At 42.2% G+C, this 21,412-nt stretch overlaps 1 protein-coding gene across 17 annotated transcripts in view; it reads left to right on the top strand.

Moving 5' to 3' along the window:
• Nucleotides 1-21,412, top strand: part of Aak1 (AP2 associated kinase 1) — a 161,111-nt gene that overhangs the window by 30,234 nt on the left and 109,465 nt on the right. The gene's annotated exons all lie outside the window — the stretch shown is intronic.

Genomic DNA, 21,412 nt, shown 5'->3' with positions numbered 1-21,412 from the left:
ATCCTGCTGGGCTACCTGCATTTATTGCCAGAGTACGTTGCTTCTCCTTTGAAAGCCTGCTGGGCCTCCTTGGTCCTGCTCCATTTTAACCAGATGTAAGACATTCCTCAAAGTTATAGGCAGGTGAACTAGCATATTTTCTGGTTTTCAGCTAAATTCAGGTTTGCTCTATTTTGTGTTCCCTTTGTTTACTTTAAAAGAAACTGCAGCTAGGGTGGTGGTGCATGCCTATAATCCCAGCACTTGGAGGCTGGAGGAGCCAGAGTCCAGCCTGGCACTCCTGACACATTGTCAAAAAAATAAAAAGGAATCTTACCTAAATGTCCTCTAAGATAATTCTCTTAAACCATTCCTCCTGATGAGACTGTGTCTTGTCCCTGTTTCTGTGACTGTTTCTTCTTCCTGTTTCTGCATGTGATTATTCACAGCAAGCAGAGTGGTCAAGGATAGTCGGTAATGTTCAGTCACTGGCCTGATTAACCAGATGGAGACAGAATTCCTCCTGCATCACCCATTGTGTTTTGTTTTGAGACAGATTCTCACTATGTAGCCCTGGCTGGCCTGGAACTCAGTATGTAGATTAGGCCTGATCCTAGAGATCTTCCTGCCTCTGTTTCCTGAGTGCTGAGATTAATTGCATATGCCCCCATACCCAGACTGTATCACTCTTGATTAAAGGTGAAACTCTTTTTTTTTTTTGAGATATAAAAAAATTACTGAGTTAAAAATTAGTAAATGAGTTAGTTTAGTGTAAGTGTAATCTAGATATATTCCTATGTCTGTTAGGATTTGTGTCCTAGTAGTTTGCAATAGTCATTATCTGTGTTTGACAAATTATTTTATTCATTTGGGCACTTTTCAGAGTTAGAGATGAGTCATCAGATAATTGTAGGAAATTAAAATGTTATCAGTAACCAAGACAGATGTGCCGTAGAAAGCCTTGCATGCTTCCTGCTCGCCACACAACCTTGTGTCTCTCTGACAAAAGTAGTTGTTTTCTACTCTCCACCTGCTTCAGTCTTCCAGTAGTCCTTGAGTATGCCAGGTGTGCTCCTGCCTTCTCTGCCTTCTGCCTTGGATAGACTTCCTCCTGCTAGCCCCCTTTAACACTTCTGTTCACATGTCAACTTTTCAGGGAGTCCTTCCCTCAACATTGGTTTGAACTTGTTTGCCCTTTGCCCTTTGCCCTTCTGCATCACTGCCTTTCCTGCTTTGTTTTTCTATACAAATCTTGTCACATTCCAGTCTGTACCGAAATGTATATATGTATCATGCAGTCTCCTTGTTTGTATGCAAGGTCCATAAGGGCAGAGACTTTTGTCAGTTTTGCTTACTATTATGTCCTTGGTAGTTAGAGGATTACCTGATATGTGATAGTGACTGAGTGTCTTAGTTTGGTTTCTGTTGCTGTGATAAAACACTGATCAAAAAGCAACTTGGGGAGGGGAGGGTTTATTTGTACACATTTTGATTACAGATGATTATTGAGGGAAATCAGAGCAGGACCTAGAGCTGGAGTTGCAGGGACCATGGAAGAAAGCTCTTTACTGGTTCACTCCTCATGCCTGCTCAGCTTGCTTTCTTATACTACCCAGGACCACCTGCCTAGGTGTTATCACTACATAGTGGTGGCATTGCCTAGAGAGGGGATTGGACACAGTGGGGTAGGCCTTCCCACATCAATCATTAATCAAGAAAATACCCCATAGACATGCTTACAGGATAGTATGATGGAGGCAGGCCTTCAATTATTGAGATTTCCTTTTCTCTGATATGTTTAGGTTTGTATCAAATGGACAAAAACTAAGCAGTACACTGAGCAAGCATTTGATGAATGATCAGGTAGTGATGGCCTCTAATGTCACTCAGCAGTGTCAGGGACATGAGTGATGCATATCTGTTGTAGATGACTGAACTTAAAGTATTTTCAAAGTTCTCAGGCTTATTCATTCACTCATTTATTCAAGAAGTTTTCCTCCATGTTTTTCAGTGGGCCAGATGCTGAGGTCCCAGGTTGTAGGCTTGTCTTTGAATCTCCAGTGTTCTGTGCAGTTAGTGACATAGCACACAGGAAGGATTCATGACAAGCAGCTGAATCAAATTGCTGTGACTTGTAAAGAAAGAAGTACAATTATTTGTTCAGTCAGGACCTAGTTCAGTGGGGAAGAAGTGGGCATGTGATAGCTCTGTGGTGAGTGCTGCAGAGAAGGGCTGTAAGAGAGGGACTAGGGAGAGTGGAACCCCAAGTGCTGTTACCCAGCTTTTACATGGGTTCTGGGGATTAGAACTCATGCTTTTACAGAGCCATCTCCTTAGCCCCATATGTGCTCATTTAAACATATTTGGGAAGTTACAAAGCATTGTGTCTGCCCTTGAGGAATTTGTTATGAAACAGAGGAGATTGGTATGTTTAGGGTAATTATCATTTTGTGATTAGTAAAATAGATGTTAAGTGGTTTGAGAGCAAGGAAAAGGGTACCCATGGGTTGGGGTATAGAAGGCTTCTGGTGATACCCTGATTAGGCTGACTGTGGAGACGTTTGTATCCAGATACTGAGCTTCTGGAAGAGTCCAGGTGAGAGCTGGGGCTGAGATTTGTGGTAGTGGGGTTAGTTCTGGATTATCTTGTAGTAGCATTACTGCAAGGTGCTGAGTGCTGTGTTTGGATTTGGAAACAACTGGAAGTGACTGAAATTATTATCGTGACTGAAGGCATTATGGCTCTATTAATGAAAATGGAGGGTAGAGGAAGGGAAAGACTTATGCCAGAACACATTTGTTACAAAGGTTCTGGCAGGGAGAGGCTGGTATGCAGTTGGAGTGTGGAGCTTGGGAAAGAGCAGAACCTAGCAGACTCCACACTTACTCTCCCTCCTCAGTGTTATTTGAGACAAGGTCTCTTATGTAGACCAGGCTGGCCTTGAACTCAGAGATTTATGTATGCCTCTGAGTGCTGGGATTAAAAGTGTGGGCCATGATACCTGGCCCTCAGTGGGTTTTCATGTCTCTGTTTCAGTCTGAAATGTTTCTCCTCTGTTGCTGGATCCTAATAGCTCCCTCTGGGGAGAGGATGAGAAGGCACAGCGTAAACAACACAGGCACCAGGAGTCAATTGAAGGCAAACAACAGACTTGTTTATTCAATAACGGGGAAGGCCTTATATATTCACCTCCCAGCACCCAAACTGTGTCCCAATCTGGTGGCATTGCGTGGTCATTCCTCATTGGCTGGGCATGATCAGGAACTTTGACAGCAATCAGGAACTCTGACAGCCTCTGATGCTAGGCCTTCAGGCTGATTTCAGGTTGGCTCATAAGGAAGTACATTATGTGCATGCCTTGGCAACTGGTTTGAACCAATTTCCTTGACCCTATAGGTGTGTCCTACTACACTCTTCCTTCTAGAAATCTCCCTTATACATGAGCTCATGTGCTCTTGTTATTTAGTTCAAGATTAAGGGTGATGGTTGGAACTTGGTAGTGAGTTAATTTTGTTGATGGATGCTGTTGTGGGGCAAGAAGAGAAGAGGGTGAATCAGTCATCTGCTTCTAGAGATAGTGTGCCCTGGAGAAGGGGAGGAACCAGCGTAGCAAAGAACCATGGAAGTAGTGAGTGAAGCTTGGTTTCTGAGCCACAACAAAGCTGTCTATCTACCAGAACTAGAAGGACCAGTAAAGAAATGGGCCTTGGTCTTAGAGGCAACACAGAAGATGTGTTTATTCTGAGACTGCCCTTAGAATATATTTCCTATGTACAGTTGCTTTGTGTTGAATGCTGCTTTGCTAGCCTATTAATTTTAAATATTTCACTCTTGGTGCAGTGGCTAGCATTGAAGTGCAGCAAAAGAGGTTTTGTTTTTATGAAATTGGTCAGAGTAACAGGGGAATCAGGGTACTGTCACCTTGAGTTCTGATGGTTCTAAAAGGATGAGATCACTCTCTTAGCTTCCTCAGCTTCTGGAGGAGTACGTATGTTCTTGTGCCCTTTGGTTTTGAAAAATGCCTTCTTATCTGGCTACAGAAGGAAACAGCCTTAGTGAACAAAGCTCCCAGTTCCATCTGTGATTGACCTGTCTCTGCCAAATTCTGAAAAGTGCTATTAACCTTTGAACTGCCAGAGAATTGAAATATTGTACACTAAGTAATATGTAGAGTTCAGAGCTGTTGATGATAGTTTTAGTCTGAATTCTTCTACAATATCTCTCTAGTCCATTGGTTTTTCCATTAAAAAATGGTTCATGGTCTCCCCCAAACCTTTGGTCCAGTGCTGCTACCAGAAAGCTGACAAGGGCACTGTTATGAGACACCATGCCTTTCTTTGGCATGCAGAAAAGGCTGGGCATTGGCCTAGATCCTCCTTTAATAGTCCAAAGTGATATATAGCCCTTCAAGATTCCCCTATGATACCATGCTTTGAAAAAGAATGGATAGAATGTGCACATGGAATTGGTACTATCCGGGTCAAAAGGAGGGCAGTATAGAATATGAAGATTCTGAAGAATGTTTTCCGGAGAAATATTACAAAATAATGACATGTGTGGGTGACATAAAGTGGCAGTGGGATAAGCTAATCACAGAGGGGAAGTGCATCCCTCCAACTCACCACTTAGGCAAGAGGGAACCCAGGCCCTGGGCAGAGCAGCTGGAGGCTACTTTTCATGCTCTGTTTCCACTGGAAAGAATGTTTAGTGAAAGCTTCTTCATCAAAAATTTATTTCTAATTCTGTGTATGTCTGTGTGTCTGTGTGAGTATGTACACATGAGTGTCAGTGCTCCAGGAGGCCAGAGTCATCAGATCCTCTGGAATTAGCATTACAGGCAGTTGTGAGCTATCTGACGTGGGTGCTGGAAATTGAACTCACATTCTTTTCAAGAGCACTACATGTGCTTAACTGTTGAGCCATCTCTTCAGCTCAATGATTTCCTCATCTTTGAAAATTTATATATGAATATTATCTGCATAGTCTTTTATTGATTCCTTTTTTATGCAGAGCCCTAGAGAGCTGAAAATGGTCGTATCTTTGGGTAGGACCTATATGTGACAAGAAGAGACTTACACACAAATGTGCTGCCTTTTGTGTTGGTGGCTTGCTAGGCAGGAAGGTAGAAGGTAAGAAAGGACCCTGTGTGTACTGTATTTATCAGTGGGGCACTTTGTGAGGTCCTCAGTTCTAACAGAGTAGCTGGTGGGGACAGAGCCACCTTTACTTGCAGCATGGACTTTTTCTCTCTCCTGTTGCTTGCTTAGGGCTTGCTCTCAAACTGTATTTTAAACTTAAGAGTTTTATGCTGGGGTTTGTGTGTTTTGTTTGCCTTTGAGACAGGGTCTCTTTGTATATCTCTCACTATCCTGGAATTGACTATGTAGACCAGGCTGGCCTCAAACTCACAGAGATCCACCTTCATCTGAGGCCTCCCAAGTGCTGAGATTAAAGGTGCACACCACCACACTCTGATGCTGAGGTTTGAACCAAAGATCTTTTGCTTACTTGAGCATGGATCTGCTTCTGAGCAGGTAACCATATTTTCTCAGCTGATTGACCTACAGTCAGCTCCCACAAATTGGGAAGGTTCCACATTGTTGCAGACTGTCCAGGAAACTGTTTTACTCAATTTTTGCATTATTTGAAACAGCATATTTGAAATAATAATCATAATTACTTTTATAATCAGAAATATTAATGTTACCATTGAAAAATTAAAGATTTAAAATCAAAATAAGAATGGAAATATTGAAAATACATCTTTGTTGAGTTTGTCTTTTTTGACTTTCCATAGCTAGAAAATTATTTCTGTGAGTTTTTGATATTCATCTATTCATCATCTATCTTTGCCTTCCTGAACCAACTTGATTTTGCTATGCAAAATTATTCTTTCAGTATACCACCACATTCAATTTGTGAGCATCATGACCTGCATCAGTTCCTGGAATTCACATGGTGGAAAGAGATTGCCAATTCTTGCTAGGTGTCTTCTGACTGCTACATGCATACACACAAATAAATGATAGGGATATCTTCCATTTTTTTTGTTTTTTTTTTTTTGAAATGATAAATGTCACCTTTTTTCTTTAAGCTTATTTCATGCAGGACACAGGAGTGAGAACCCAAGTCTGCTCAGCTATATAGTCACTGCTTGTCATGACAGTGCACATCCTTGGCAAGGAAGGTAGGCTAAGAACCGAGTCTGTGGCCAAGAGGACCCCAGGAGCGCTTTTCATTTGTCTTGTCCTTTCATTTTAAATCAACCCTTTTATTTTGAAATAATTTTATAACAGTTCAAATATAATGCAAAAAAAGATCTTATTCAAAAATATTAATATAGTATGTATGATATGTTAAAAATGTTAAAAAAATACAAATTCCCATATATTTTAACCTCCAAGTGCCAAAGGGCTACTAGTATTTGGCCATATTTGCTTTCTTTTAGTCTATAGTTATTATATACTTATTTGTCTGTTTATTTATCTATCTATCTACCTATTTATTACTGAACTGTTTGAAAGTAAAAATCCCTTTATCCTAAAATATTTCAGTATTTCCCTAAACATACTAAATCCAGTTGTTAAAATCAGGAAATTAGCTTCACATAAAATTTAATTATTCTAACATATCAGTTGTCTCATTAGTACCTATTATAGTAAATGAAAAAACATTCCCCTGATCAGGGATATAATCAGGATCAAATATTTAGTTGTCTTGTCTTTTAAATCCTCTTTAGTCTGGAGAAGCTCCTTAATCCTGCTTTGTCTTTCGTGACCTGACATTTTCACCGAGTGCTGGGCAGCTCTTTTTGTGGGAAGGCCCTTTACTCAGGTGGTCTGCTGTTTCCTTTGGTCACAGGCAGGCTATGCATATTTGTTGGCTGGCATCTCGGGAAGAGGCACACAGTGCTTATTCCATGATTGGAGACTAACCACCTGGCTAAGTGTTATTGCTTTTCTACCATAGGGCTACTTACCTGCTTTTGTTGTTTTTTTTTCTACTTGTAGTTAGTATTTTGTTGGGTGATATTTTCAGACTGTATAAATATTCTGTTGCTTATCAAACATTCACCCACTAACGTTGCATGTGTCAAATCTTTTAAGGCAAGGAACTGGGATGCTTAATGTAAGTATAGACTGTGCCCTTGGAGCCAAGTGAAGCCAGAAGAAAGTGGGACTTTCAGCTCATTAAGCTCATCATTCGCCTTGAAAAAAACTTCACTGCTATATGGGATTTGAGCTTTTTTTTTTTTTTTTTTTTTTTTTTTGAAGACATTACTGTAATTTTAGCTACAATGTTGACACTGCTTATTGGCTGTAACTTGAATATTTAGACTCCTTGATTCAGTCATTTGGGGCCCAAGTTGCTTCCAGTCAGTTTATTCTGGTCACAAGGACCCTCTGGATCTTGAGCCTGGACTCTGGTCTGTCTTGACCCTTTTGGCCCTTGTCTTTGCTTCTAAGGTGCTACCAGAGTGATGTGGACTGCCTTTGTGTTGAATGACGTTTTGAAAAAAGATTTTATTTCCTTTTATGTGTATGAGTGTTTTTCCTGCATGTGGGTATGTGCATTGGATCCTCTGGAGCTGGAGTAACAGGTTGTAAGTCATCCAGTGTAGGGGCTGGGAACAAACCCAGGTGCTCTGCAAGTAATCAAGTACTCTTAATGGCTGAGGTATCTCTCCAGCCTCATACTCCACCCCTCTTTTTTTTTTTTTTTTTTTTTTGAGAACGGGTTTGCTTAGAGCTTGCTGAGTAGGCTCTGTTGGCTGGCCAGTGAGCCCTCTGGACCGTCTGGCTGTGCTTCCCCTGCACGGGATTACAAGTGTGTGCCACCAAGCTAGGCTTTTCTGATGATCAAGCTCAGGTCCTCCTGCTTGTATGCCGAGCACTTTACCTTCTGAGCTCTCTTCTCTACCTCTACATGATCCGTATTATATACACCTATGAGAAATGTGTGTGTGAGAACTTGAAACTTGTTTTAAAAACATTTTTTAAAAGGCTGGGGATATAGCTTAATGGTATAAAAATTGCCTAGCATATACAGAGGCCCTAGATTCTATCACTGGTATTAAAACATTTTGATTAAAATACTTGATAAAAATGTACTTCAACAATTTTAAGGTGTGTCATATTAACTGTATTCACACTGTGAAGTCTGCTTTTTAAAAAACTCATTTATATATAATATTTCCTCCTATTGTTGAGTATAAATGTTCACTTTTAAGGCTGCATATATAAACCATAATGTAGCAAATTTCTTACTGTGGAATATTTATGTAACATGAATCTGAAAAGGTCTTATTAAATAAAAACCCAGAGCTAGATATAGGGGTGAAAACCTGCGAGATCAGAAGAATAGGAAAAGCCACAAGCTAACCTCACCTCACCGACACCTCAGTCTCCAAAGAGAACTAATTCCTGTATACCCACGCCTATATGCCTTTCTGTTCTGCTATCTCATTTGCTCTCTGTCCAGCTACATCACTTCCTCTTCCTGTCCAGCTCTGTCACTTCCTGTCTGTTTGTACAGACCTCCAGACCTCTATGGTTAGTCCTGGGATTAAAGGCATGTGTCACCACACCTGGCTCTGTTCCCAGTGTGGCTTTGAACTCATAGAGATCCAGGCAGATCCCTGCCTCCCGAATGACAGGATTAGAGTGGTGTGTGCTACCACTGCCTGACTTCTATGTTTACTATAGTGGCTGGCTTTTTCCTCTGATCCTCACATAAATTTTATTAGGAGACGCAGTATAGTGGGGGATACATCACCACATATTTAGGTTTACAGCTTTGTATATTAACGCTATATAAAATATCTTCGTATACACACAATTCTACTTTTATTAGGATAAAGGGACCCAGAAGAGTTGTTGGACCAATAGATGGTACTTTCTGAAGGCTCTCATGTATATTGTCAAACTGCACCTTTACCACCACATTTAAGTCATCATTTCACATATTCCCGTTTTCATTCAGTTTAAAGTACTTGCTATCCCCACCCTTTCTTCTTTGTCTCACTATATTGCCCAGGCTTCCCTGGAACTCTTGGGCTCCTGCTATCTTTGTTATCCCCAGTAGTTGGGACTCTGGCTACCAGTGCCACTGTACCTGCCTCTAATTTCCCTTTGCATCTCATCTTTGACTCATAGGCTATTCAGAGGTGTTTTATTTAGTTTCCAAATATTTGAGCACTTCTCCAGAGTTTTTTTTCTCTGTTACCAAGTTAATTCTGTGTATGATTATTATAATCTTAGAACCTGCTTTGTAGGATTTAAATTCTTTCAACTTATTGAGAATTATTATGGGGATATCCAACTTTTTGACTTCTCTGGGCCACATTGGATAAAAAAAATTGTCTTAGGAAACACAAGCACTAGCAAAGCTGATGAGTGAAAGTAAGGGTCTCTGTGTGATTTTCATGATATCCACCACCATATGCAAAACAGTCCTTGAATAGTAAAGATTGGACACTGCCACATATCTTTGACTGTCTTTGGTGGTCACTTGAGAAGAATGCATATTTTACTGTAAGTAGAGTGCTCTATAAATGTCAGTAGATTGCATTGTATGCACGCATTGATGGTGTTGATTCAGGTCTTCTATATTCGCACTAATTTTGTTTAAGTGGTGTGGTGGTTTGAAAGAAAATGGCCCCCAAAGGAACTGGCACTATTAGGAAGTGTAGCTTTGTTGGAGTAGATTTGGCCTTGTTGGGAGAATTGTATCATTGTGAAGGTGGGCTTTGAGGTCTCTTATATGCTCAAACCATGCCCAGTGTCTCAGACCACTTCCTGTTGCCTGCCTATCAAGATGTAGGACTCTCAGCTCCAGCACCATGTCTGCCTGCATGCCACCATGTCGAACCATGATAATGGACTAAATCTCTGAAAATGTAAACCACTCCAATTAAATGTTTTTCCTTTGTAAGAGTAGCTGTGGTCTTGGTGTCTCTTCACAGTAATAGAAACCCTAACTAAGACAAGGAGGGTACTGAAATCTTTAAGTATCTTTCTTTGTAGTTCTTTTAAATTTATTTATTTATTATTATTGGGTATATATGATGTGTGTGTGTGTGTGTGTGTGTGTGTGTGTGTGTGTGTGTGTGTGTGTTGGCCAGTGTGGGACTTGGGGGCTCATGGTTGTGGTGATCAGAGGACACTATGGGATCTGAGGATTGAACCCAGGATGTCAGGTTTGTGTAGCAAGCACCTTTACCCACTGAGCCACCCTGCCAGGACTTTCCTTGTAGTTCTGTAGTTTTTGTTTTGTGTGGTTTGAAATCCTGTTAGTACGTATACACACGTTTAGAACTGTTTGTTCCCTTGATGAAATGTACTGCCATGGCTTTATGTTGTTGGATTTGTTGTTCATCCAGTCTGATAGTCTCTTTTGGGGTGAGGAAATCTAAGGGGGATGCCGTGTGTGTGTGTGTGTGTGTGTGTGTGTGTGTGTGTGTGTGTGTGTGTGTGTGTGTGTATTCATGTATGCACTCATGTGGGTGCTCACACATGCACCTGCACATAGAAGCTAGAGGTCAGCTTCAGGTATTGTTCCTTAGGTGCTGCTGACCTTGTTTTTGAGGCAGGGTCTCTTACTGGCCTGGTGCTCATTAGAATAGCTCCAGGAATCTGCCCTTTTCCACCCCTTGGTATTTAGGTAATAGATACATCCTGCTGTACCAGATTTTTTTTTTTACCCCTAAGCCCTTGTATAGCCTGGCTGGCCTGGAACTCACTGTTTAGACCAGACTGGCCTCAAACCTAAGAGATTTGCCTGCCTGCCTTGCCTTGCAAGTGCAGGGTTAAAGGCATACACCATGATGTCCAGCCTATACTTGCTTTTTTAAAATGTGGGTTCTAGGAAGCAAACAGAGGTCCTCATGTTCTCATGGTAAGCACCCTGTGACTGAGCTGTCTTCCTCATCCCGGGCTCTGCATTTTGTTTACTTACTTACTTTTCTCTTCTCTTTTTAAAAAAGTCTGCATTTTGACCAGAGTGTTTGCTGTGTACTGCCCTGTCTTCTTTTCTAGCAACATATTTATGTCTGAGGTTCATTCATGTTTTGTGTTTGTTTTTGAGTCAGAAGCTCATCCTATAGCCTTGTCAGGCTTGGAGCTCAGCGTATAGACCAGACCTTGAGTTTGTGGCAGTCTTGCTGCCTTGGCTTCCTGAGTGCTAGGTATGGGCATGAGCCACCATCCTGCTTTTTAGGTCTAGCTCTTTTAAATGGGGACCATCCTCCTGTCACAGTGTTTCACAGGTATGACTGTATGATGGAAGAATGTGTATGAGGAGCCACAGCCTACTTCCGGGCTTTCCACCTTCACTTTGTTCACATCTATGGCTGGACAGTTCTTTTTGTAGGACATTGTCCTGTGCATTGTAGGATGTTGGCATCCTGGCCTCTGTTCACTTAGTGCCAGTAACATTTCTGGTCTCCACAGGTGTAGCAGTGAAAATGTCCACAGGTATTGTCACAGGTTCCTCAGGGTCCAAAGTACATCTCTTGAGAAGTATTGCATGCTGGATCCTGAAGTGGACTCTGGCATTCCCAGCTGAGAAGTACTGGCAGACAAGAGACCAGTGGCTGGCTGAGTGACCCTGGGTAGAGCTGAGCACTGTGTTTTCATAGAGATTGGAGAAGTGGGGACTATGGAGAAGGGGTCTTCCTTCCCTTGTAGTCTGTAGATTGCTCTGGTCACTTTGCTCTCTCTGCTTCCTCATTCCTTGTCTTCTCTTAGTGAAGCTTCAGGATAGGAGAACCAGGAGAGGGTATCTGGGAGTTGTTAATAAAAATGCTAGGAAATTACAACCACATTTCCTGGTGACATCTTACCTCAAGTTCCCAATGTAAGCTCCATTAGACTCTCTGTGGTCTTTGTGATTTAAGACGTTGAATCACCTGTGGCCCCCTTGACTCTAGAATAAAGTGATTTGGAAGTCATTCTCAGAGACTTCTTCGTGAAGCAGTCCCATTTCCCCTGATGTGGATCACTATGAGTTGTAGGAATGCTTCTGCCATACCTTGGGAGTAATTATCTTGGGTGAATCCAGGTGGTGGTGGTTGACTAGTGGGTGATCAGCTGACCGACCCTACTGGTTTTGACCGATTTCCAGCTATTTTGTGAAGATTGAGGTGTAGTGTAGGTGCTGACCTGGGCATCTACTTTGGCTTTACTGATGGTTTGAAGCGAACACACTGTTTTGTTCCTTAAGTCTCCAGGTCTCTAAGAATGAATGTAGTGATGCTGTGTTCATTCTGTGACTGAAAATCCTAACCACACTTGCAATGCTCTGTAAGATGTAGATGTGCAAAGCCTTGCCGTTTAATGTCTTATTATTGTTCCGTCAGACTCCAGCTGAAATCTCTTTACCTATATAATTACAAGTGACAGTCACCTTTCCATGTAGCCTGCATTATGGATTTGCATATGTTTTACACTTTCTTACGTGTTTATTTTTCTAACAGAATTGTATATAAGGGAAGCAGGGGCAAGTATTTGAGCAAACATCACATTTTTATAATAAATGAAAATCCCTTTTGTATTTTTTTTTTGTTTTAGACAGGTCTGCTTGTATAGTCCAGGCTGACCTCAAACTGACTTCCTGCCTCAGCCTCCTGAATACTGAGATTTCAGGTGTGTATCACCACGTCCTGCTCTCTCATTTGATCTTCCTACTAAGCTTATTAGGATAGACTTAATGATTCCTATTTCACAATTGTGAAAATGTGGCTTTGCAGAAGTTGAGATGTTTCCAGTTAATAGATGGTTAAGCCAACATAGCACCTATTAGGTAGAGGATTTCTGACTAGGGATTGTTCAAACCTACCAACAGTTCTCGATTACCCTCTACTGCAGTGTATTGAGACATCTAAGCTTGCTCTGCTGAGGAGCTGTGCTTATGCTGAGTGCTTACTCCTGCTCTGACTCTGTCCTCCAGGAAGGATGGGTACTGCACAGTGACAGCCTGGACTGGGCATACAAATGCTGATTTTGCTCAGCCTTCTCATTTAACCACCTTGAAATGTGTGCTCTCTCCTTTTCTCAAGCACCTTTGCTGCTCACCAGTGTCCTAGCTGTTGTCTCTAGTAGAGCTGTGTGATGACAGTAGCTTAAACTGGGCGTTTCAGGCCTCTTTAGAATCTTTGCAGCATGTACTAAAATGACTAGGAAGCTACTGCATCTCTTCCAGTGTGGAGACTGCAGACGTGGTGGCGTGCCCATGAAATAGAACACAGAACTTCTAGTGTGTACTCACATCTTTTGTCTGTGGCTGTCCCACTTGGGGTAGTGGTATACAGAGTTCTTTTGACCTGCTTTCCTGGACTAATAGAGCTGGCAGCTGTAGATTATTTCATAAGAACCAGTTGAACCATGTTTTATTTTAGCATTTTGCTTGGCTCTCTTTTATGAAGATAAAATGGAAGTTATTTGAAACAAACTGGGAAACACTAACCTCTCTGCCCATGCCTTACAGTGCAGAGGTCTGCCTAGGGATTGCAGTATGCTTTCAGGATATTACTTTTTGGACCCCAAAGTCTAACTTCTTTCAGTGGCGTGTTGCATAGATTCTGGGTACAGCCTCCAAGTCCCCCTTTCTGCTGATATTTCTAGGTCTTGACTCTTGTTTATTTGAGGTTGAGTATCACTGTGAATTCCCAGATGGCCTGAAACTTGGTGTCCTCCTGCCTCTGTCTCCAAAGTGCTGGGATTATGTTACATCCAGCTAGGTGTTGACTCTATGCCAGTGTTGGACTTTTTCCGATCCCAGCCTTCTCATGCTGTCAGTTCCACTGTGCTGCTTGTCTGAATTCTTCTTGCTTTGTTTCCCAACTGTTACCTCTTTGTTGGTGGTAATGTGTTGTCTGGGTGAAGACTGGCCCAGTCTAATCAGACACATCTCAACTACAACTCTGATCAAAGAATTCAGTGATGAAAACTCATTTTTCTTATCTGTACCCTGACATTTACCCCAGCCAACAAATGGCTTTGCAGTGAGGCTGTGAAAACAGATTGAGCTTAGTGTATGTATGTCTCTCAGGAGTGAATCCATTTCCCTAAAAACCTTGTCTAGAGCACAGCAGAAGGCTTTTGGAATCCAGAGGCTGTCTTTTTGGTAGCAGTTCTTTCATTGGAGGATCCAGATGAGCTCTGAGCTGTGGTTCTCCTATATAATGTACTGGGATGGTTACAATAATACTAGATCTTTATAGATTAGATGTTTGATGGGAATAAATAATGCAGAACTCAGATCAGCTTGTTTAATAGAATCATCTTAAAAACCTACATGAGGAAAAACAGGGTTATGAGAGCAAGCATAAAATAAACATATGAACTGAGGAGTAACAAAGCCATAGAATACCCACCTGCCCAGGCTCGATGCCTGCTTTGACCATTCAGAGGGGAGGATTTCTGGATGGTTATGTTACCCGATGCCATTGATTGTTTTTTTACCTTGTAACTTAGCAAGTCATTACTTTAAGAGCATAGCTAGTTGTCCTTTTTAATCTAAGAGATAGGAACCTGATGCCCATGACCAGAACGTCAAGTAGAGTGTATTGTGTATCAGCAAAAGTTCCTGGAACAGCTTGTTTGAGGTACTGGTGATGTCAGGTGCATAGTAAATGGGCGTTACTTAGGAAAGAGGGGTTGGTGGGAGATGGCACTGATGATTTGCTGGATATTTCTGTGGTGTACATGTCTGTGGTGTGACACTTTCTTATGTAATCTTGAGGTCCCTGTAAAGTAGGTGATGGCTGCTCATTTTATAACTGAATCCAAGTCATGTTACTACCAAGTATTTGTTGTAGAATTAGAACCCTTCTCTAACTCTAGAACCTTGCTCCTGAGATGTGAGGTAGGTCTGAGGGCACAAAGGCTACTGGTTTGGGCAGAAAGCCAGGGGCACATAAAAGGGAGATTTACAGGACAGCATCATTTCTCAGTGTTTTCCCTCAGTGGAAAGCATAGTGCGTTGTTTCTCACTGCCTGCTGAGAATCCCCTGTGGAGATTTGAAGTGCCAAACCTGCCTAAGAATTCTGAATGGATTCCTCGTTGACTGGCACAGCCCTTTTTGTTTGTTTGTTTGTTTGTTTTGGGACAGGTTTTCTTTATATAGTCTTGGCTGTCTTGGAACTCACTATGTGGACCAGCTGGCCTTGAACTCCTGAGTACTGGGATTAAAGACATTCTCCACCACTGCCGGGCAATGGCACAACTCTTTTTAAACTGCCAAGGTGATGCTGATGTGCTGTTACGTGTAAGAAAACTCCATGCATAAGGAATGACAGAGTGAGTAGGAGCCTTGGAGTGGTTGGAGAGACAGGCTTTCCAAAGGTTTTGTGATAGAGGAGGAAATAGGTCCAGAGCTCAGGGACCGCCAGCGGCTTCCTTTTGTCCTTGTTCGGAACTGACTATTATTCTAGGTGATTCAGAAAATGCAAAGAAAAATCCTAGCTGAGTTTTTAGCTCTAGGATTTCATCCTTGGTTAAGGTTAATTGAGGCCTACATTCCCCAGCTTCTTTTGTGTTATTAAACCTTTTGAATATTATCAATGCCTGGAGCTCTTTGGGGTCATCTAATCTGTGTAAGTACTTCCTGTTATCACCTTAGTGAGTCTTCCAGTCTGAGGTTTCCTGCCTGCCTCTCTGCCTCAGTACCAGTCTGGTATTTGGCTGCCCACTCAATATTTGAGGTTCACAGGTCACACACAGGTTTGCAGATGACTCTTGGTTCTCCTCTCCGAGCCTTTCTCACCTAGGAAAGCCTGGAAAGCTGCACAATGATCCATTTGTAGATACAGTGCTTGGACAGAACCCACTGTCCTGGTGTCTCAGGTCTCTGTGTGCTCTCCAGCCAGCTCTCCAGCCCGTCCCACCAGTGTTTGTTTCTGAGGCTGCCATGTATCTTCCCAGACCTCTAAGGCTGGTGGTGTGGTCAGAGCAAGAGTGCCCTCCCTATCAGGCAGAGCAGGCCACAGGGAGGAACTGTGTTGTTACTACCACTGTGCTAGGGGCTCTTTCATTGTAGTTTCCCTCACTGCTTCTAAATGATGTGCTAGAGTGTTCAAAAACAGACAAGAACTGAAGCTCAAAGAAAGAAGTCAGTACCTTTTCCAGTGTTACTAGAAATCAAACCCCATCTTCTTCTGGAGGAAAGGTCATGACTTTTTTCCCCCTATTCCACAAGTCATATAAGATGTAAAGCATATGCTCTGTTCAAGCATACTTGTTGGGTACATGGCACTTAAATTCTTTTCTGGTCATTTTGGTGGCTTTCAGAACACAAGACTTGGCATTAGCCATAATGCAGGAGAGTTGTAGGACCTGGGCCAGGAGTCAGTGGATATCGAAGTGTAAGAATTGGAGTGAGGGCAGGCACAGGCTATTCCTAGGCTAGCCTATTGGAACTGAGTCTCATATAGCCATTGCCTCAAACCAGTGTCAGGACTTGGGAAACCCAAGGGGACCAAAGCATAAATGTTAAGGGTGTTGGGGAGCAAGGAGTGACCTGGAGGTATAGACTTTTTCATTGTGTGTGTTAGCACCAATCTCTTCTTTTGACAGTCTCTTATTTTAATCTTGAATTACGGCTTGAATGTTCACACACCTTTCCTAGCAGCACAAATAGGGGCCTCGGTTTTTGTATTTGTAAAACAGTAATCATGTTGATTGTAATGAGAAAATGAGATTTCCCATATCAGAAATAATCATCAGGGTTCCTAAAAGCCAACTGAGTGTAAGATGTCAGTTTTGACCTTGGAATGGTGATTTATAGGGTGGATAGCTCCAGAATAAGAAGGAAGAGCAGAATGAGGTGCCTGTATTGGGAGCTGGGTAGAAAGCTTTCAACTTTTTTAGAGCTAGATGAGGTCTCTGAGTACCTGTAGTGGGAGGTTGAGGGAAATCAAAGGCTGACCCTGATTTGGTGCTTATGTGAGGTCTTGCTGAGAGAAGTCACTGCCTGTGTGCACGTGGGTACCTCTTATGCAAGCTTTCTCTCAGTGGTGGGATGCTGAGTGCCTTCCATGATACCTAAATGCCAGGTAGTAGCCAAATAAGTCAAACATGTGAGATAACATTAATCCTGAATTCTGCAGTGGAACCTAGCTTATCAACGTATTAGAATAAGTGCGGCAAAGTACTCACTTCAATCTCTGTGACAGTTGGGAAACCAAGATACAAAGAATAGTTACAATACAAGTCTGAATTACTTTAAATGGATGGCAAAAGCAACCTTCTGACTCTTACTTCCTCTGCACTCCAACTTGATTCTTTCCTTTTATCAAAACATGGTATTACTGTGTTCCTGAGAGCAAATTATAATTAAAGTAACCACAGTATAAAGCTCATCAGCCCAGAGTCTCGGAATGAAGCACAGAGAAGCTGGTTAGAGACGAGGTATTATGTAATGACCTAATTATGAGGCCTGCCATCTGCTTAGGAGTCACGCCTGCCTGGTTAGGAGCCTCTAATTGTGGTGGTGTGTTTTCTTTAAGGAGGAGGCTAGATTGTTAATGGAGCTCGCTCGCGCTATCTCTCTCTCTCTCTCTCTCTCTCTCTCTCTCTCTCTCTCTCTCTCTCTCTCTGTGTGTGTGTGTAAAATGACACTAAAAACATTAGTGCCTTTTTTGAAGTAGGTTGTTAGGTTGTGGGGTACCACAGGGTGCCTGAGCAGACATTTCTCATTAGTTTGGTTATCAGTGGTGGAAAGTTAATGAAGCTGTGAAGATATTCTGGTGTAGAGCTGCGTGGTCAAGGGAAGATGAGACTCTACATCTGCCTTGAGAACCTGCTGAGATGGGTTTTTTGTTGTTGTTTTCATTCAAGAGAAAGCAAAGCCAGGCATGGTGATAAATGTAAGGGTTCAGGAGGTCAAGATAGAAGGAAGATCAGGAATGCAAGGCTAGCTTGGCAATTCAGAGAGGGTGGGTATTGACTTTGAAAAGAGAGATTTTGAGAGAGAGAGAGAGAGAGAGAGAGAGAGAGAGAGACAGAGAGACAGAGAGACAGAGAGACAGAGAGAAACAGAGATTTTGAGAGAGAGAGATTTTGAGAGAGAGAGAGAGAGAGAGAGAGAGAGAGAGAGAGAGAGAGAGAGAGAGAGAGATCTATCTACGTTTTGTGTGCATGTGGGTGGGTGTTCATGTGGTTGGGTGTTCATGTGGGTGGGTGCACGTGCATCTGGAGGCCAGAGGTCTGTACTGGGTATCTCTGTTAGAATTCCTAGCCACTCTACCAGCTACATGACCGCACATGCACTGTCCAGGAGCCAGGCAAGATGCTTAGTCATCCCAGGGCCTTATGTCCTACATAATCCGTGTGCTGCGTGATCACATAATTTGCATGTAGCATGGTCACACAATCTATGCACATGCTTGGTGTAGCTACATAAGCCCATATGTGCATGGGTGGGGGTGGACACCTATAAAAGTGGGTTCCACCTATTCTTCCACTTTCTTCCTGCATGGTCATCCCATAGGCCTATGTACACCCATTCTATTCTTTTCCCTTAATAAACTCCTACAGTGGGTTTCATTGTGCCTCATGGCTTCTCTCGAATGGTAAACTGCACCACTTAATAAATAACAGTCTCCTTTAATCAGTCTCCATGTTGTTGATCTTTTTTTGTTTGTTTGGTTTTTTTTGTTTGTTTGTTTTTTGTTTTTTTGTTTTGTTTTGTTTTTGTTTTTCGAGACAGGGTTTCTCTGTGTAGCTTTGCGCCTTTCCTGGGACTCGCTTTGTAGCCCAGGCTGGCCTTGAACTCACAGAGATCCACCTGGCTCTGCCTCCCGAGTGCTGGGACTAAAGGCGTGCGCCACCACCGCCCGGCTGTTTTTTGTTTTTTGAGACAGGGTTTCTCTGTGTAGTTTTGGTGCCTGTCCTGGATCTTGCTTTGTAGCCCAGTCTGGCCTTGAACTCACAGAGATCCGCCTGGCTCTGCCTCCCAAGTGCTGGGATTAAAGGCGTGCGCCACCACCGCCTGGCATGTTGTTGATCTTCTTATCATTACTTTAAGTTAGGTCAGCTGGCTTGTAAGCCCGAGGGCTCTGCCCATTTCCACCTCCTCAGTGCAGAAATTACACAGCATTGCACCCAGATCTTTAAAAACATGGGTACTGGGATTTGGAGTCAGGTGCTCACGCTTGTGCATCAGTCACTTTACTGATGGAGCCATCTCCTCAGCCCTCAGATTCTTTTATTTAAAACATAGGTGTAAGAAAAACTTGTATTTAAAAGAAAAACACTGCAATCTTCCAAAAAAAAAAAAAAAAAGAAAAAGAAAAAAAAAAAAAAAGAAACTGCCATGCTCAGAACTCCTGCTGAGCTCTTGGTGTGGTATAGGGCCAAAGATCCCACACAAACTATATCCTAGGACTTCAGGAAGGTGAAGGGGCACTATCTGAACCTCCTGTGTGGTTTTGCTCTTAGGTTGTAAGAGGGCTTTTGTTTTGTTAGCCACAGGGACACTGGCCACTCCTGTAGTGCTTGTCTGGTGGACATGGAATGACTTCGGAAAACTCCAGTTTCCCAAACACTCTGCAAAAAGACCTATATTCGAACATTTCTTTACCTTTATAAGGGTTTTAAAAATGTGCTGATGCTGAGAAAATGAGTGATTGGAGTGAAAAGGAACACCCGCAGGAAGAGCTGGTCTTAAGTTTCCTGCCCCATAGCTCAGGCTCATAGTGGCTTGTAATTCTTCCTTCTGCTGACACCTCCACAGACAACAGTGCCTGTGTCTATTCATCCCCTGTGCAGAGTTCAGGAGGTGGGGCTATGCATTTCACATCCCACTAGAGTCACCAAATTGTGGCAGGTGTCCCAAAAGTCAGGGTTTTCCCCTTTCTGCCAGCTCCACATTGTTATCATATAGATAAGAAAACTAGGTTTCCATAAAAGTCAGATGACTTGCCCAGGGCTAACTTGCCTTTCATGAAAGTTGGACCAGAACTAGGATTCCAGACTTCGGACTCATTGTTCTTTCTCTTGCCCCTCAGTATATCTCCCATGGAGATTTGTTTGAAAGGTTACCAGGTCATGCTGTTACACAGTCTTAACAGTGGGTGTGTGCTCCACACACAGTTCCGGATAGATCGAAGTGATGTGGTACACTTCAGCATGTCTTCCAGCCCCAGCCACATTAGACATTAGACAGCAGCATTTTTTTCTGTATGTTTGCAAAGACTTTGGGACATAGAAATTTATTTCTACATAACTGACCTGCCTCTTCTCTTTTCTTTGACTACCATTTTGGGGCCTTTGGAAGTAACTCTAGGGTAACTAATTCTTTTCACCTTCCCTGACTTTCAAACTAGATTAAGCAGACATCTGGCACAGTTCTCTGTTCTGTAGAATATTTGAATAGCCACTTAAGTGTGGGTTGTGGTGTTTTTCCTCAGTGGCAAATATTTTCAGGAGAATAGGAATTTGCAGTCATAGCTCCCTCCTATGGGCAAAAGACACCACAGCCAGACCTCCCCACTGCCACCCTGCACTGCTGGGTGTATAACCAAGACATGCTCTGCTTCTGTGCTAAGTGTTCTCAGTATACTGAAGTTCTTACCTTTTATTCCCAGAAACATCAACTGTCTCTTGACCCTGAGCATTTGTTCCCCTAACTGCTGATGATCTTGGTGTCTAGGAGATTTTAAAAAGGTGCATCTCAGATCCTCTCTCAGGCCTGCTGAATCAGATCCTATATCAGCATCCAGCTGTTTATGAAGGAGTTCATCAACACTGTAATGTGTACTTTGTGTATTGGGTAACTAGTAATTGGTTTGTGAATTTATCTAGACACTTGAGAGAACCAGAGGGTTTTGTTGCTGTTGCTGCTTAAAAAAACAAAACAAAACAAAAAACAAAAAACAGCATCTCTTGAGGACACTACATTCAATATGGTATTATAAGAAAGATTAATCTTTTTCCTGCAATAAGAATAGTGAAAATAATTTTTTAAATATGTTAAAAACATGTTGAAAATGATATAGCTCAAAATACATTGAAAATGGTCTAGCTCACCTGCCAAGTACCAAGTGAGATCTACTAAATCAAAAGGAAATGTTTTAATTGGACTAAAACAAAACAAAACAAAAAAAAAACCCCACATTATTCTGGGCAGTGGTAGTGCATACCTTTAATCCCAGCACTCAGGAGGCAGAGGTAGGTGGATCTCTGTGAGTTTGAGGCCAGCCTAGTCTACGGAGTGAGATCCACGATGGCCAGAGATATTACACAGAGAAACCCTGCCTCAAATTCCCTGCTACCCTGTGTGTTTTATTGTAAATGAGCTGAAAATTGACATTATTAAAAATTTTAGGTTAAACTTGACATGAACAACATTTGAGGTTAAAATATGTAGTTTTTATTTGATTCTAAACTTAGCATCTTTTAAAAGCTTCATGTTTTAAAATATGCACTTTC

This window comes from Peromyscus leucopus, chromosome 3, assembly GCF_004664715.2.
Source record: "Peromyscus leucopus breed LL Stock chromosome 3, UCI_PerLeu_2.1, whole genome shotgun sequence".
In the NCBI taxonomy this organism is placed as follows: domain Eukaryota; kingdom Metazoa; phylum Chordata; class Mammalia; order Rodentia; family Cricetidae; genus Peromyscus; species Peromyscus leucopus.
Note: the sequence above shows the minus strand (reverse complement) of the source record. Positions and strands in the feature narration are given on the sequence as shown.